Source organism: Balaenoptera physalus (genome assembly GCF_965194825.1).
Source record: "Balaenoptera physalus genome assembly, chromosome: 7".
NCBI lineage: Eukaryota > Metazoa > Chordata > Mammalia > Artiodactyla > Balaenopteridae > Balaenoptera > Balaenoptera physalus.
The window spans coordinates 75,879,365-75,896,943 of NC_138886.1; the positions used below are offsets into that span (position 1 = coordinate 75,879,365).

Below are 17,579 nucleotides of genomic sequence, written 5' to 3' on the forward strand. Positions count from 1 at the left end.
TTTAAGTTTTTAGCTACTTATTTTTTATCATGAAATGCATAGAATAAACACAGTTTATAAGTTCGGTCACTGACCAACTAGTGATCAAAATATAAGTGACAAGGTTAAGGACATGCAAGGTGATGCTCACTTCTCAGAAAAGGATATTCTGGTCCCTGATGTGCAGTTACTAGTGACCCATTTTCATTTCTACCCCTTCTAACTTTCACAAACCTGCCTCTCTTTTCTTTTCTTTTCTTTTTTTTTTAACATCTTTATTGAAGTATAATTGCCTTACAATGTGCCTCTCTTTTCTGAACTTGAACCATACCTTCATAGTGTCCCACTGAATATGGATATCTCCATGTAACAGTCCCTAGGCATCTCAAATTTACTGTATGCAAAAATGAATTTATTTCAGAGGAGGTGTCAACTTTTAGAGAATACCTATTATGCATCACTTGCAATATGGAGGCTATCTACATACATGATCTTACTTGATCTAGTTCCATATCTGAGATATCATGTCATGTCCCTGTAGGGGAACTAGTCTTGCAAGTAAATATCTAAGGGGTGAGAGAAGCCTCAGTTAAGCATCTGGGGTTGTTCCTTCAGTAGTCCACTGCCATTTCAGAGGTTGCATGGTTTGAAATGGTGCCTATTGGCCATCTTTCACCTGTATAAAGCAGTCCCATGTGGGAAATAGGAGGCCTTCATCTCTGTCCCTCTACCATCCCTGGACAAATTGTAAGTACCTTGCAGTCAGCAGGAAAATCACTCAATCTAGCTCTCCATTTCCAGTGTGGCTTCTTTGATGAACGACACAATTATAAAAGGGTCAGAAATACTCAAACTCAGTGTCGCAGATTCTCAGCCCAGCAAACACCCGGAGGCCATCTCTCAAGTCTGAGGCTGTTTATTTGATGCTTTTTGCTCCTTATCTCTTCCTCCTGCTGCTGCTTCTTATGGCTTCTGCCTTACCTGTTGATCACACATTGACCTTTCTGATGCCAGACACTTCTAAGCCCTGTAGCTAACTTCAGATGTTATTATCCTTCCTGTGACTGCAGAGTTGCCAAATGTTCTACCTCAAAAAACATTGGCCAGGAGTACATTTGGTTATCTACCATTTGCTCACACAGGCAGCTTGTAGTACATCCATTCTCTTTCAATGCAAACCTCTGTTTTCACACATTATAATCCACTGGCTCAGAGAAAAGACGGGGGTAGATGCAAGTGCAGGAGAATTTTAAAAAAGAAATAGAAAAAGGTGGGTACATGATTTGATATAGCTCTGAGTACATTAACCATGAAATTAAAATTGTAGATCTCTAGAAGCTGTGGAATTTTTACAAACCATGAGTGTCATGGGATTCCAGTATACTACCCTGCAGTCAGTCATCTTTGATGTAGCTGAGGTTAGACAGGGCTGGAGGAGGAGTGGCGAGAATAACAATTGTCGAGTGTCTACGGTGGCTCTGTTATTTCTTAGAAGATGAGTGTTTGGTGAGAGTGGTTATTTAATCTGAGCCTGTCACCTGAATTGTCTATGAAAATAAGTGTCTATGAGTAGAAAAAGGTGATACTGTAGCTTAGGGGGTCAGGTTTTTTTTTTTTTTTTTAACAAGAGCTATACAAACATTCCTACATCAGTGGGATATTTTTTCCTCAGATCAAATAGGAATATTTACAAAACAAATACTCTTGGGCACGTTCTGGACATCCTCAGAATAAAGACAAGGCTGGAGCCTAATTTGTATCCTCTCATCTCGGAGAGCCCTGAGATCATACCCCAGAACCCTGGGACTTCATGGAGCATAAGGGGACGGTGTGGTCTGGTGGAGAGAGAACAATTCTCACATCAGATGGGCTGGGAGTTTGAGTCCCAGTTCTGCTGATGCTACCTCTTGATCTCAGCAATTTATTTAATTTCCCTGGACATCTGTTTTCTCAACTTCAAAAAACTAAGGGCAAATAGTATCTATTTTAAGAGATAGCTGTAAGGAGTGAATGTGATATGTATAGGTGTGGCACACAGTTGGTATTTAACAGATGTTGGTTTTCTTTCCCCTGTCCTTCAACTAAAGTCCCTCCTTCAAGTTAGAATAAAAACGAAGAGCTTTGGTTAAAGCATTGAGGATGATATTTGAGAGTGAGGTTTTGAGGACTGCCTTGGGTCTTCTTCCACGTGTGAAGATTGCTTTAGATGGGGTTAGAGAGCTGGCTCAGAGAAGATAGGAATGAGAGCTGGTCCGATTAGGCAGCGAGGGATGGGAAGAGAAAGCTTGGCAACAGGGAGAGGGAGCTGATGGGGAGCAGTGAGGTCTGGTGAGGGTGTCCTTATGAGGTGTAGAGGAAAATGAAAAGTGTCTGGGGTAGAAAAGGAACATTATAGATTGATGTCCAAGGGAGGGGATGCTGATTAGATTGTAAATTATGGATTTCCAAGATAAATTTCAATAGTTGGGAATTGGATGTTGAGGGGGTAGACCAGTTGTATCACAGAATCACAGAACTTCTGAGCTGGAAGGGAATTTATCCTTCGTATGGTCCACCTCCCTTGGTTTATGGTTGAGGAAGTGAGGCTCAGAGAGCTTAAGTGGCTAATGCAGAGTCCCGCAGTAAGTTAGTAATGGGATTATGGTTCTGGTACATTTCCTCTCTCATATATTACCTTTAGACTTTCTCCTTTAGACTTTCCTCTTATTTCCAAGTCAGACTGCACACGATTCCACAGTCTCTCTTAGCAACCAGAATATAATATTCTGGTGACTCAGAATATAATTCACAAATAAGAAATTCTGTTTTAGGGACTTCCCTGGTGGTCCAGTGGTTAAGAATCTGCCTTCCAATGCAGGGGACGCAAGTTTGATCCCCAGGGTACTAAGATCCCACATGCCGCGGGACAACTGCCACTAAGCCGGCGCACCACAACTAGAGAAGCCCGCGTGCCACAACAAAGACCCAGCACAGCTAAAAAAAAAAGAAAAAAAGAAATTTTGTTTTACATAGATTTAAATCTCAGCCACGAAACATACTTTCTGATCTTTTCTAAAAGCCACCCTACCTGCAATAAACCTGAATGCCTTAGATAAATTAGTGGTGTGTTAAATGCAATAACCCCTTATACACGAGGAACAAATTTATATAGATAAAAAGAGGGAGTTTTGACAAAGAGTAAAATCAGATTTCAAACCCCTTGCCAAAGAGGAGACATAACAATCTGATCAGGCGTAGGAACATTAAGATACCACTCCAAGTATAGATCTAATCCAATTATAATCAAAGAACGTATTCTGGTTAACACAGGAAAAAGCACAGAGGCTGGTTAATGACTTCATGAAGAGTTTTAGAAAATATTTGAAATTTTTAAAAAGTCAAATGAAATAAAAATACTTTGGTATAAAATCCACAGAGATTAAAAATCATGCCTGTTATAGTTTGAGGAAGCAAACAGTAAGGCAGTCCCTGGAGGGAGTGGAGGTTGGTGGCACATTGATGTGATGGCTACCTTCTAGGGGAGATTATAGAGCTGTGGGGAATGTACTCATAATAATAAAATTCACAAGCAACTGGTGCACAAATTGGACGTCACTTTGTTAATTTTTAGTGAAAAAATATAATTGTCACAAGGAAATTTAAGCTTGCATGATACATGCATGTTCTCAGTGTGGGTAGTCTATAGTCTATGCCTAAAAACCAACTAATAACTAAAAAATAGCTTGGAAAATGTACAATGAAAGTTATTTGGATAATCTTCATGGCCAGTGTCATCAAGCTATGATAATCTGATGAGTCTGTCTCCCTCCTATAGGAGTAGGCTCCATACTGACCTGATATCTATTTTCATAAGTAAGAGACTCTTTTACCTGGATGGTGCTGGAAACACAGTATTATATATCTATATATGTAAACATACTAAAAATTACAGTACTGTTGTGAATGCTCAAAAAGCAGAACATGTCCCTTATGATTGATATATTCTTTTTTCATCCGTTGATTCAATAAGTATTTAATGAACACCTACAATTTGTCAGGCATTGTGTTGATGCTGGGCATAAAAGAGGAGCAAGACAGATACAGCCCTACAGAGATTAAGGTCTAGAGATTGAAGATACACAATTAAACAGGCTATGACCACAGAGTGTAAGTGATACAGTAAAGGAAGTACAAGGTGCTGTGGAAGTCAATGAGGGACACCTAACCCAGACCAACGATTGGGGAAGTCTTCCTGTGGGAAGTGGTATCTTACCTGTGACTTAGTTGAGTACCAATTAGCTAGGCAAGGGGCAGAATATGTCCCAGGCAGGGGCCAGCATAAGCAAAGACCTAGAAGTAAAAGGAGGATACACTTAAAACAAAGGAAAACATAGTGAGATACTCCTTCTTGACAAGTGTGCAGAGGTTTTTTTTTTTTTTTTTTTTTTGGAGATAATGTACTTTGTTGGTGAGTGTATGAGTACATACTCTTATACAGGGCTGATAGGGGTGTAAATTGATGTGAACTTTTTAGAAGGCAATTTGGCAATATTATGCCAAAAGTTTAAAGATATGTATGCATTTGATACTGTAATTTTAGATATTTATTCTAGGGAAATAATTATAGATGTATAAAAAGATAAAATATCCTAGGTTTTGGTTTTATAAAGAGAAAAATTGGAAACAACAGAGGAATGGATAAATAAATTATGTATACCAAAAGACATCCTATACAGCTAATAAAAATACTGTCAAAACATCTAAGCTTCTAGACCATAGCAAACTCTAGCCAAACTATAGCAACAGCATGCCACCTGCTTTTTTTTTTTTTTAACTTTTTATTTTGAAATAACTATTGTTTCATAGGAAGTTGCAAAGACAGAACAGAAAGGTCCTGTGTATCATTCACCTAATTTTAACCACTGGTTACATCTTACATAGCTGTAGTACAATATCAAACCAGGGAACTGACGTTAGTACAATGTGTGTGGATTTCTATAATTACAGCCACAATCCAGATAGAGGACTATTCCATCATCCCAAAGATCTCTCTGTGCTATCCTTTGACAGTCTTACCTACACCTTCTCCCTAACCATGTCTAGACCTTGGCAATCATTAATCTGTTTTCCATCTCTGTAACTTTCGGAAATGTTAGGTAAGTAAAATCATATAATATATTACCTTTTGAAATAGGCTTTTTTTTTTCTCACTCTGCATCATGTTCTTGAGATGTATTTAAATTATAGGTGTATTGATAGTTCATTTCTTTTTAGTGCTGAGTAATATTCCATGGTATGGATCTATCAGATCTTATTTAACTATTTATCTACTGAAGGGGGCATTATGGTTGTTTCCTCTTTTTGGCTGTTACGAATAAAACTGCTGTGACCATTTGTGAATAGGTCTTGGTGTGTACATAGGTTCTCATTTCTCTGGGATAAATGCCTAGAAATGTGATTGCTGGGTTGGATGATAAGTATGTGTTTAGCTTTTTAAGTAACTGCTGAGTAGCTATATCATTTTACAATCCCCCAAAGAATGCATAAAAGATTCAGTTGCCCTGCATCCTTGCCAGCATTGGGTATTGTCATTATTTTTTATTTTAGCTGTTCTGATAGGTCTGTATTAATATCTAATCAAGCAAGTTCTTAGTTAGATATATGGTTTGTACTACCACACAGTCTTGATTTCTGTAGCTATAAAATACATCTTAAAATTGAACAAAGTGATTCCTCCCACTGTAGTCTTCTCTGAAAATTGTTTTAGCTCTTCTAGTTCCTTTATCTTTTCATGTGAATTTTATAATAATCTTGTCCATATTTGCCAAAAAAATTGCTGGGAATATGGCAGGAGTTATGTTAAACCTGTATATCAACTTAGGGAGACTTGAGATCTTAGCTATGTTGAGTCTTTCATTCCATGAACACAATATGTCTGCTACCTGTTTTTGTAAATAAAGTTTTATTGGAATGCAGTCATGACCATCCATTTACATATTGTCTATGGTTACTTTCTTACTATAAAAGTAGAATTGAATAGTGACAAAGACCGTATGGCCCAGAAAGCCTAAAATAATTTACTCTCTGACCCTTTGCAGAGAAATTTGTCAGTGTTTGGATCAGATCAACGTTTATGCTGTATTGTTAAGTGAAAAAAGTATATTACAAAATAGTATAAATGGTATTGTACCACTTTAATTTTAAATATAAATTTTAATCACACTTACATATTTATCTATGTATATTAAAATGAAAGACTGTAAAACAGAGATTTTAACCTTGGTTCTTCCAGCACAGTAGTATCATGGTGATTTAAAAAAATCTGTTTTGTATGTGGTTTTTTTGCACCTTCCACTTTCTATTCTAGCTAGCAAAAAAAAAAAAAGAAAGTATCAGGTTAAGGAAAGATTCTACTTCCCAATCTGTCTCTCACCAATTTTATGACTTGTTCCTTTCAGGTAAAAAGAGACTTTAAAATTATAGCAGATATGACAATCAATTGTTTGTGTTAGGGATAGAGAATAATGCTTTTCCAATATGCCTTTTCAAAACACAGATGAATTCTTACAGGTTCATAATTTAAGCATATCCTTAGTCAGTAATCGAAGATAAGAAAATGCCATAGATATTGAGTCTTAATCCTTGGTGTTTATTCATGATAATAACAATGGAGTGCTCCACCCTTGAGATTTATTTACCAGCAGCTCCATACCAATGTCACATGCTTAAGCCTGAACACCAAGATGAGCAAATTGGTTATCGCTAAATGACCATTTCAAATTACGGAGACTGGCAAAATGAATACTTGCATGTTTGTTGCTCTAACCCTCTGTTAACAATTACTGACAGGCTTCTTCCAGTTCTGATGGGGTGTCAACATAGATACAGACAGATCAAATAGCAAGTCACACCATGAGAGTAATCTGCCATTTGAGAAACTGAATGTAGGGCATAAAACACAATGATTACAGCTATGCTTTCATCTGGAAAGGGCTCTGACAGGGTCATGAAAGACCAAAGAGGTGTTTGGAACAGACATAGGTCCCTGACAGGTTAATAACCCACTTCACAGAGTCACAATGCACCTCAAATGACTGCATTCTGTTCCTGGAGTGATTATTTCTTAAACCCTAATCTTGATTTTTAACCCTACTCTAAATCCACTCTGTGAATGCTCATTCATATGGTATGAATTAACAGAAATTAACATGACTTTAATAACTCTAGGAATTATACATTAATAGTTCCCTCATCCTAACCACTGAAGAAAGTTGGTGTGGGGAAAAGAGATGAAATTCTAAAAGGCTCTGATACTGCTCAGAAACAGGCACAAATTTTCTCAGCTGAAAACCTGTTTATTACCTAAAGACTGCAGATGCTCGGAACAGCTTGTCATCCCTTTGCTTTCAGGTGATGCCCACACAGTACTAAGAATAGCAGAGATGTGGAAATTTTCTAATTAAACGTGATCAATATTGACAACCAGACGGCATCATTCTGGCCCCGGAGTAGATTTGTGGGCCACAGTGATCCTATTTGTCTGTCTACATTGCTCACATTAACTGGGTAAATTGGCTGATCAAATCTCTACTTCTGTAATACCAGCCTGGAGGAGAGAGGTTTAGGGATTTGCTCAACAGTAGAGAATGAATAAAACGTGTTCATTCGTTCATCCTTTTTTTTTTTTTTTTAATAAATAAAGTTGACAGTCACTCACTTCTGCTCTACTTGGTATATGGAAATTACAAGAATGAATAAAGCATGGATTTTTCTCTACAAGAGGCTTAGAAATTACGATAAAAAAACAGTATGTATAATCATGAAAGTATGCTCTAAGGCAGATATGTCATAAGAAATATATAGATGCAGTAGAGTAGGAGTTCATAGGATGAAAACATCACTTCTGTCTGGGGGAAATCAGAAAAAGCTTTCTGAAGGAAGTTGTCTTGATCAGGAACTTGAGGCAAGATGTAGAATAAGGCATAAGCCACAGAAAGGGATGCGGATTAATTAACGAGAGTAAACTTAAGAGACAGCAGAAATTAATTATTCTAAGGATTCAGGGGTGTTTTGGGAGAACACAAAGGCAGACATGCAGCCAGGCCTCAGGAAGGAATTGGAATCAGGGTTGGGAAGCAATCAGGAACCCAGGGAGTTCTTTCTGTTTCTCCTTCATTCATGTCTGAACAGACTTGCTTTCTCTGCATTTTCATTCACACAGTGGACTATGGCTACTCCCAACTCTTTAATTGAAGAGAATCATCTTGCCCTACATTATGTCAGTTTCATGAACTACTGCTAGGAGAGTGAAGGCACACATATACAGCTTCCTGGGGAAGATCTAGAAGTTCCTAGATAAGGGGAGACGACTTGCATGGTGATCAGACATTCCCTAATGAGTGTGTGCTGTACCGTGTACGGGGAATTGTAGAACAGTGCAATTGGAATACAAATTTGGAAGGGCAGTTAGGGAAAGACAATAAGGACTTTGGGGCATCACTGAGAAGCATAGAAGTTATATGAAATAAATTATACTCTGGACGATCAATTTGACAGCACTGAGTATGATAAAATTAAGTAATAGATTTCTTTTTGTCTTATTTTTTGTGTTCGTTGATCTCACTGCATTATAGGCACTTTTGTAAGCCACTTTAATTTCTTTGGGATACAAGATGCAAGATGACACAATAATTATCAATATTAAAAAAAAGAGTACAGATGATAGGTGAGAAAAATTCAACTTAGAATTTGTGTTATCTACTAATTTGTTCTGTGACCATTGCATGTCCCGAAACCACTCAGGGTCCAAGTTTTCTAGTTTAAAAAATGTGAGAATACATGGGCTTCTCTTCTCTTCAGTAAGAATAATTGTCACTTATAGAGTATTTCCCCTACAACCAGAAATTCTGAGTGATAGAATCATCTTCCTTGACAGAAAGGCACTTTGTGAATGTTATGTGCTCTCTCTTTTTTTCTTTGGATTTTAATATTTTTTTCACTATTACTCTTAGCATTTCAAAGCATCCAACCGATCTGGATTTGAATCCCAGATCTGCTACTTACCAAATGTTTGATGTTAAGCAAGTAAAATAATGTTGTTAAATAAGTAATAACACTTCTTTAAATTTTTGTCAGAGAAAAGTTACTCAATAAAATGAGTTTGGGAGATCATTTGAAAAAAAAATGTGAGGATTCAATTAGAACAAAAATGGCTCTTGTGTGCCCCTCATCCCACTTGTCCCATCTAGACAGTGTTAAAGTCCTTGGCTTTTCTAAGGTTAGACCGGGCCTCAGAATCTTTCTCAATTCCCAGGCAGCTCATAAACACCAATCCACTGATGGTGTCATCTGAGGCCAAAATATTTGCCATCTCTTGACTATGATTGTAAATTGCTAGGTTTTTATAATATCACAGTATAACGATGGGAACCTTTGGCCAATCCCCTTATTTCACAGATGAAAAAACTGAAGCCCAGAAAGAGTGACTGGCATAACATCACACCACCTAGTAAGCTACAGGCCGAAACCAGGCTTCTTTCAGTAATTTTAATGAAGTAATTGTCTTTGCTGTTATAATCCTTCCTGTATGTGATCATTGAGCTTTGGTTTGGAATTGTTCTTCTAAATACATGCAATTGAACTTTCTGATTTTTTTTGAATTTTGTTTTCTAACAAACAGATGGGACACAACTACTTGAATTTACATTTTCTGTATAATGTAATCTGATGTTCAGTGGACCACCACTGACATATGGGAATTTAGCAATTAGGCAAAAACAATTACCTTAATATTGTGAAATTGAAACTTTAACCTGCTTATGAATAAATGAATGCTTTCTATTTGGTGGCTTGTCAAAAAAAAGAAAAAAAAAAGACATAACTCTTAGTGAGCATTCCCTGGTTTGCTTAGCCATTCTGAGTATTGTCCCTGTGTTCTGTTACTCTTGTATTATTTTCCTCTTCTGGCCCATGAGCCCTGATTTTTCAACAGCTGGGGGAGTGCAGCCTCAGAATCCTAGAGCTGCAAGGTTTTCTAAGAGGTCTACTGATCTGGTCCTAGGAGTCCAGGAGATGAACTTAGTCAACCAACAGAAAACTTCTAAACTTCTTCTGAGTGAACTCAATAGACACAGACCAGACTTATAACTTCAAAATGTTAGTCAACTAGGAGATATAATAGGCAAAGAATCCCAATTATGTCATTGCTTCTCATGCTGTGGCCTTTCCTTACATTGCCAATTAAATTTAACAAGCAATCTTGAGGATCTCTGTGTGCAGGGCGCAGGGTATGGGGCAGATATTTAAAGATTTATCCGGGGAGGAATGACTTGTCCAAACACCCACACCCTGTCACCTCCTCAATGTGACCAATCCTTACTGACTCCTTGACAATTAGCCTGTTTCCTCCCATGTCTGGGCTTCCTCTCCTGCTGTTCCTCTGCCTAAGCAGTGAAGCATCCTGCTGGCTATTCAGTCACATATCCTGGGTTTGAATTCTGACTGCTGCTATCTAGTTGTGTGATCTTGGACAAGTTACTTAATCTCTGACTCTCAGTTTCTTTGTCTATAAAATGGGCATAATTATACTTCACAGGGTTGTTGGGAGGAGGAAATGAAATAATGCACATCAAGTGCTAACCAGAGCACCTGGCACACAGTGAATGCCAGGTGTTTTCATTATTAGTGTAAACACACCTTCACTCTCCGTTTCCTCATCCCTACCCCATCTTCAAGGCCCAGCTCAAAGGCTGCTGCCTCTATGAAGATTTCTCTGATGCCTGCCAAAGTGATCTTTCCCTTTCCAAGTATCTTTTATGTTCACTCATTCCACCTCACAGTCACTCTGCCTCACAGTCACTCCCTCGTTACATGGCACTATGCTATTCTCCAGTGGTCTGTGGTACACAGTTTAGCACTTGGGAATGAAGAAGTTCAACAGCATCCTGCCTTGTTCATCATATAATTATTCCCTGAATTTGTCTTCTCCTCATACAACATCTAAGTAACATGTGGGCAAGGACTGTGTAAGGCAAAACACAGGATCTTTAAAAACACAACTGAAGGAGCTGGGCCATGCCTTATCTTTCTCTCTCTCTCTCCAATTTTCTTCTCATGTTAACTCCTGCTTTCAGTTAGCTTTCTGATTTAAATGAGCCCATTTTTCTTTTAAGAGGCTGCCACAGTCAATTTCTGGGCATAAAACACTGTGACAGTTACTGGTTTGTGAAGGTTTTCTGTACCAGATTCACCCGTCTCCTCAGTCAAAAGGCTCAGTGTTCTGCACAGCTGTATGGAATTGGCATTTCTATATTAGCTACATCAAAGCACCTTGAGAAATAGCCAAGTCCAGGGTCTTTATCCATTCACTCAGACAGTTCTAGGAAAATTGCCTCAAAGACTTGTCAGCTAACTGTGGGCTATGCAGGACAGAGAGCTGCTTGCACAGTGTTAGTGGGGATCTCATCCCCTGCTTCACCCAGAGTTTCCTGGCCCTCAGCTCAAGATATCCCAGCAAACTGTGAAAGGAATTACACACACAGATTCCATAGAGTGGTTACGTTTTGGGGTGGAGAGTTGGGAGAGAGAAGGGACACAGGAAGGGGAAGAGTAAAAGGAGTTTTCCAAAACAATGCTAACATTCTCTCTCTTTAACTTGTTAGTGGTTACTTGGGTGTTGGTTGTATTGTTATTTTTTATACTTTCCAATGTAACAATTTTGTATGTACTTAATATATAATTTTTTAATGTAGAAAAACTGGGAACTATAATCCTATTGAATATTATTTATTCCCTTGCCATCTTATTCCTGCATTCAAAATGCAGAGTCATCCAAGAATTCTAAACTTACTATGGAAAGGTCATCTGGTGATGCCCACCTAGTCAGCTTAGTTTTCACTACCAATTCCTAGGATTCTATCAGAGGTGCCTCAAGCACCATCCCAAGGGGCAAAGAGAAGTCAGTAGTTGGAGCCTGGGCTCATCACTCCTTTCAACCACATTTGATTCTGTTTTACATATTAAGATTCCAGGTAAGAAATGGTTAAAGAGCCAGGAGGGAGGTCAGAATAGCTCTTTTCTAATTTTCAAAGAGTATCAAATGAAATTAGGCTGATGTTTATGGCTTCGAAGGGAGACTGAGGATAAACGGGTAAAAGTTCTTGGGAGATAGGATTGAGTTGCTACAGGTAGGGTGACTCTACATCGTAGCTCGCTTGAGGTAACCCAAGTTCATGGCTTTATGCCTGCTGCCCCGGGTGGTTACGAATAGCACCTTCTTTCACTCTCTAAGTGTACCAGTTTGAATAATAAATTGTAAGGTCACTCCAGTTACAAGGAATACTTTTCTAACAGTTATATCTAAGATGACAAAGAGCTAGTTCCCAAAGCTGGAGCAAGAAGTGAAATAAATGATGAGGAACAATTAAGGAGCTTTCTTGATCAATTGTTTTTGAATTTTTTTTTTAAGTAGAATGTTTTTCTGGTTCTTTAACTGTTTCCCCTGAGGCATAGTTTGCAGATTCCTCACCTCTTGGTCTCTCTGCTCTTGATATGTTTCCATTTTGCTCCCAGAGTCTCCAGAAACAAAAATGATAATTCAATTGTGATCTACTCAGAGTGGATTGAAGAGGCTTTCAGAATTGTAGAATGTTTGTATTAGAAGGAAATAAAAGACCATCAAGCTCATCCCAATAGGAGCAGGAATATGGTGAACTCTTACGTTGGGCCCTTACATTAGAATCGCTAGAGAGTTTGCTGTGCATACGTATTTCTAGGCCTGTCCTGAGAGATTCTTATTAGGTTGCTCTGGGATGAAACCTGGGGAGCTGAATTTAAACAATATCTTCGGTGTTCTGTTGCTTGGCCATTTTTGGGAATCCTCAGGGAGCCCACTGGTTCCCCAGTGGTGGGCCATGACTCCCAAGGGTGTATAGGATATGTCATTATTTTAGTTATTCTAAATACTACCTTTTTTCTTATCAAATAAGTATCATTTGTCATCCTCATATTTATATTTATCAAATCTGTAGATGCTATTGTAATTAATAAAATACATGTTTAAAAGTTATCCAATTCATTATAGCTATTTGTCTTTGTTTTTTTTCTTTATGTTTTTTTCTTAACAAATAAGTACTACTGAGAATATAAACTTTATCACGTCTATGTCTAACTTGCTTTAGTTATAATTAATTGGGTTCTTACACTCTAATAGGATGAAAACTTTATATAATTCATTTAACTTTACAGATAAAGCCAGATAAACCAAAATCAAGGTCATGGCCAGAGGTGTCCTGGTAAATGTCTAATAAACAGCTGTCCGTGGAAGGTTGGGGAGAGAAATGGGGGGTAGGGGGAGGGAGTAAAGAAATCCCTGATCTGTAAAGTTTATCACTTTCTGTAGTGTAAATATTTTTACCATGGCTACCAACCTGCCTTTATTCAATGAGGATTTGGGAAAAAAGGCAGGCGATTGACTCTTGTTGAACTGGTGCAAGCTGGCTCCAGCAGACCCCTGGGCCAACTGAAAATCTAGTTCTTATGACTCCTAGTTTAGTGGTCTTTTCATTACGCTACAAATAAAGCTGGCATGGTAAGAAGTCCTGGTAGCACATTATTTGTGGAATCAGGGGTTATCATTTTGTATTCGAATTCCAGAGCCACACCAATGTAAAATCATCCATATCTGAATTCCTGTGGATGTTCCTCTTGCCTCCATGACACCTTGTTCTGACCTTATAGTTGCCAATTCTGGCTTTCCAGAAAGTTTCCAAGGGCTTTTGTTCCTCCTTAGCCTAGTTCTTTCGTGACAGTCTAATATATCTTCAGGGTAGCCCCTCACTAGGACTCCACTTTGGTGAGGGTCAGCCCGCTTAACTATGACTTTAAGGTTCTATCAGATCTGGTTTCTCAAGGATCATGTGATGACTTTGACAAGCATCATTATCATAGACTCTGTTAATTTTTAACAGCGCTCCTTAATTCAGTGCTTTCCAAAATGGCTTCTAAAAAGCAGTAGTCATTATAGATGTTAAGTGAACAAAAGGGTTTCATGTTTGGATATGAATGGGAAATGTGGCATACTACTATCTTATAGCTACTCCCCTCTCCCCACCACGCTGAAGAATCACAGTCTGTTTTCACAAATTAATGACTGAGCCATCTTGCAGAGAGAAATATACTTACTTTGGTCTGATTTAGCTTTTCCAAAATTTATTCAAACATGGACTTCATCACTGATCCTTATTTAAATCCCATGAAATATGCTTAGTGAAATACTGAACTAACAGTTCATAGTAGCATCTACCTTATGGCATTTCAAAATCCGTATTCCATGTTGGATTACTTCTTATTTCCCCATGTCTGAATGATGGCCACCTGGCACCACTTGATTTGCTGATGGGAAAAGATTGATGTAGTCTGAGGTCAGCGATTGGCCCAGCTCTTCAGGTTTCAGTGGCCAGCTCTGTCTTCCAGGGTCCCTCCTACTTTCCGGTTGGACCCTGCATAAGAGAATGGTCTTTAATATACAAAACCTTTCTCATAGGAAAGAACTACCAGACAACTTCCGTTTTTCTTCCTCATACATACTTGACTAGAATGGGTGGCATAGAATGGGTAGCTGTGAGTGAGGATAAGGAAGTATGGGTAGAAGGAAGAAGGCTAATAGGGGACCTTGATAGTCAGGCAGAGGAATTTATTTTTTAATTTGGCCACACCTTGCGGGATCTTAGTTCCTCGAACGGGGATTGAACCCGCACCCTCGGCAGTGAAAGCACGGAGTCCTAACCACTGGACCGCCAGGGAATTCCCAGGCAGAGGACTTTAAATGTGAAGATTTTAAGAAACAGGACATGCAACAGCTGCCCTCTTCTGTTTGAGCAGCTCCTTCAAGGGAGAGAAGTCGTGCTTTGATTGAATCAGCTCATTTAGAATGTTTCTTTCTTTTCCTTAGATAATAGCATGGCTTTAAATCTGAGCAGCAACACCTAATGTGACCCAGGTGGGCTTTTGTAAGCCTCTTACTGCTATTATACTCTTGCATTGGTAACCCTTGACTTCTTTACCTCTTTCTCAAGTGGTGCCCCTGTGCTTGATTCATTGCAACTGTGATCTCTGGTACTTAGCCTCAGGTCCCATGGCGATAGTTATGAATTTCTTCATTGAACAGTGTGATATCCTTGGAGAATCAAACCTGCCCCAAAGGAACAATAAGGTTACTAGTTTTTTGTTTTTTGTTTCTTTTTCATGAATGCCCAGTGGAATTATATCCTTGCTTTGAATTTCTCTCTGAGAACACTTCCTGTCTTTGGGGAATATCTGTTCTGCAATTGGTTAAATCTATATCTGCAGGGGATAGAAACGCTTTGCCACCCACGATTGCTCTGAAGATAGTTCCTTGTCCCAAGAGCCAATGAGAGAAATGTGAGAACCTTTTAATGCTGCCTTCTTCCACCACCTCAGTGGATCGCCAGACATGGGACTTCCCTGGTGGTGCAGTGGTTAATAATCCACCTGCCAATGCAGGGGACACGGGTTCGATCCCTGCTCCGGGAAGATCCCACATGCCGCGGGGCAACTAAGCCCGTGCACCACGACTATTGAGCCCACATACCACAACTACCGAAGCCGGCGTTCCTAGAGCCCGTGCTCCGCAACAAGAGAAGCCACTGCAATGAGAAGCCCGCTCACCACAGCGAAGAGTAGCCCCCGTTCGCCGCAACTAGAGAAAGCCCGCGCACAGCAATGAAGACCCAATGCAGTCAAATAAATAAATAATGAAACAAATAAATAAATAAAGAAAAAGATTGCCAGACATTTCACCTACAGCCCACTCACTCACTTCTTATTCTAATATTCAGAACTTCTCCAGTCTAATGTCGTTACTTTCTGTGTGTACCTGCTTTTACAATATAGCAGGGTCATGGTATGCTCGTCTGCTTATGGGACTTCCTGGGACTTTGCTCTTTTACTCAAACCTGCTGGCAGATTTGATAAGACAACTGATTCTTTACAAAAAGACACTAAATTTGGAGAGTATATGTTGAAACCTTCTTAATCTTTTTGTTCCCTTGTGACTTAGCTGTTTCTAGGAACTCCCAGTGGAACTTAGAAGGAGACCATGGCTGGAGTTCCTAAGTGGTTATAAACTGTTGAGTCTCGTACTCCCCAGTGACTAGCTGAGCTGAATACACAGGTGTACTCGGTTCACTGAGCATACAGGTGTTTTGCATAGATTTTAATTATTCCTATGTTTTCTCTACCTTCTTATCCCTGGTCCTATATTACAGTTGGCCTTCCCACCCATAATGCATCTGCAGGCACCAAGATGGCTCCATCTAGAAGGTATGTTCCTGGTAAGGGCTCAAGGCCCTCTTTCATTTATACTGTGCCTCTTGCTTCTTGTTCATCTCTCTGATACTTTGATCTCTGATGTTTTCATGTGGTGCTCGTCATTTCTTTTGGGCTCTGCGTTTTTTTTGACCATTTGGATTCTTCTCTGGCTTATGAACAGTTTTCTGTCATAAGCTCTTTGCTGGGCATACTCTCTGATTTATATACTCCTCAAAATTTTGGATGAATGATGCTCATAATCTCCCTGACCTTTGTGAAAGCCTACTAGCTGGGCTGGGCTCCTAAAACTAGGGAGGAGGGAGTTTTGAAATTTTATTTGAAATCCAAAGTCCTTAGTCCTTCACCTATTGCAGCCAGGGACAGCAGATGAGACCATCAAGATACTATGATAATGGAGGTCTTGTGGTCCTGGTGGCACTCATGGCTCAGCTTGCAGAGATACGGTTGGAGCTACTGAGGCTTCATTTGCACACATTCTGGGATGAAACCTCTACCTTCCTCACCCTCATAATGCTATTGATCCTGCTGCCAAAGAAGTCCAAGTGGGAGTCTAACGAAACTGCCAGGCATCTGTCTGCAAGTTCATTTTCATGTGTAAATTCAGGGTTTTGGGTCCTATGAACACTACATTGTCTTCTGTTTGTTGGGGGGTGGGGAGCTGAGCAATATATGATTCCCCTCCAATAGCCTGGCAGTATCCCTTTGTGGTGTTGTACCAAGTTCTAGCCTGTCTTATGATTGACATGGTTTCTGGGCTCAAATGGAATTGAGGTGAGCAATGCCCTTATCTAGCTGAAGAGGTAGAAGATTGGCTTTCCTACTGTGATCCTTTATGTTCTTTTGTTTAACTCTTCTGCTTAACATCCTTAATTCTTCACTTTAGGGTAGGGCCATCTGCTGTCATTTTGTATTCTTTTTGGTTGAAGGATTTTTATAGGCCGCTTTGTGACTGGGTTATAAATAATCACCTGTTTGCCATATGGGGCTGTATGTAGCTCATCTTTGATGTATGGATGCTGGGCAGTGGGGAGGAAACGTTTGACTTTAAGTGATAGCCTTGGTGCTGAGATAGCTGAAGCACTTGGGTCCATCTGGAAGCATTTAAATGGCTAATTGGCAGATGCTGTGCATCCCATGATAAAGAACCCAGGAGAAGTTGCCGAATATGAGAGGGCTCTCATTTAGAAACATCAAATACTCCTCCTCTGACTTCTTTGCTAGGTTCTTTAAATTACAGGGTAATGAGAGAAGTGAGAAGAAGCTAAATCGGG

At 39.3% G+C, this 17,579-nt stretch overlaps 1 long non-coding RNA gene across 1 annotated transcript in view; it reads left to right on the top strand.

Annotated features, from left to right (window-relative positions):
• LOC309663589 overlaps positions 1-16,687 on the top strand; it is a 63,195-nt gene extending 46,508 nt beyond the window's left edge. Inside the window, exon 2 of the long non-coding RNA XR_014265359.1 lies at positions 16,245-16,687. This is a non-coding gene — a long non-coding RNA (uncharacterized lncRNA). The remainder of the gene's footprint in view (positions 1-16,244) is intronic.
• The last annotated feature ends 892 nt before the right edge of the window (positions 16,688-17,579 follow it).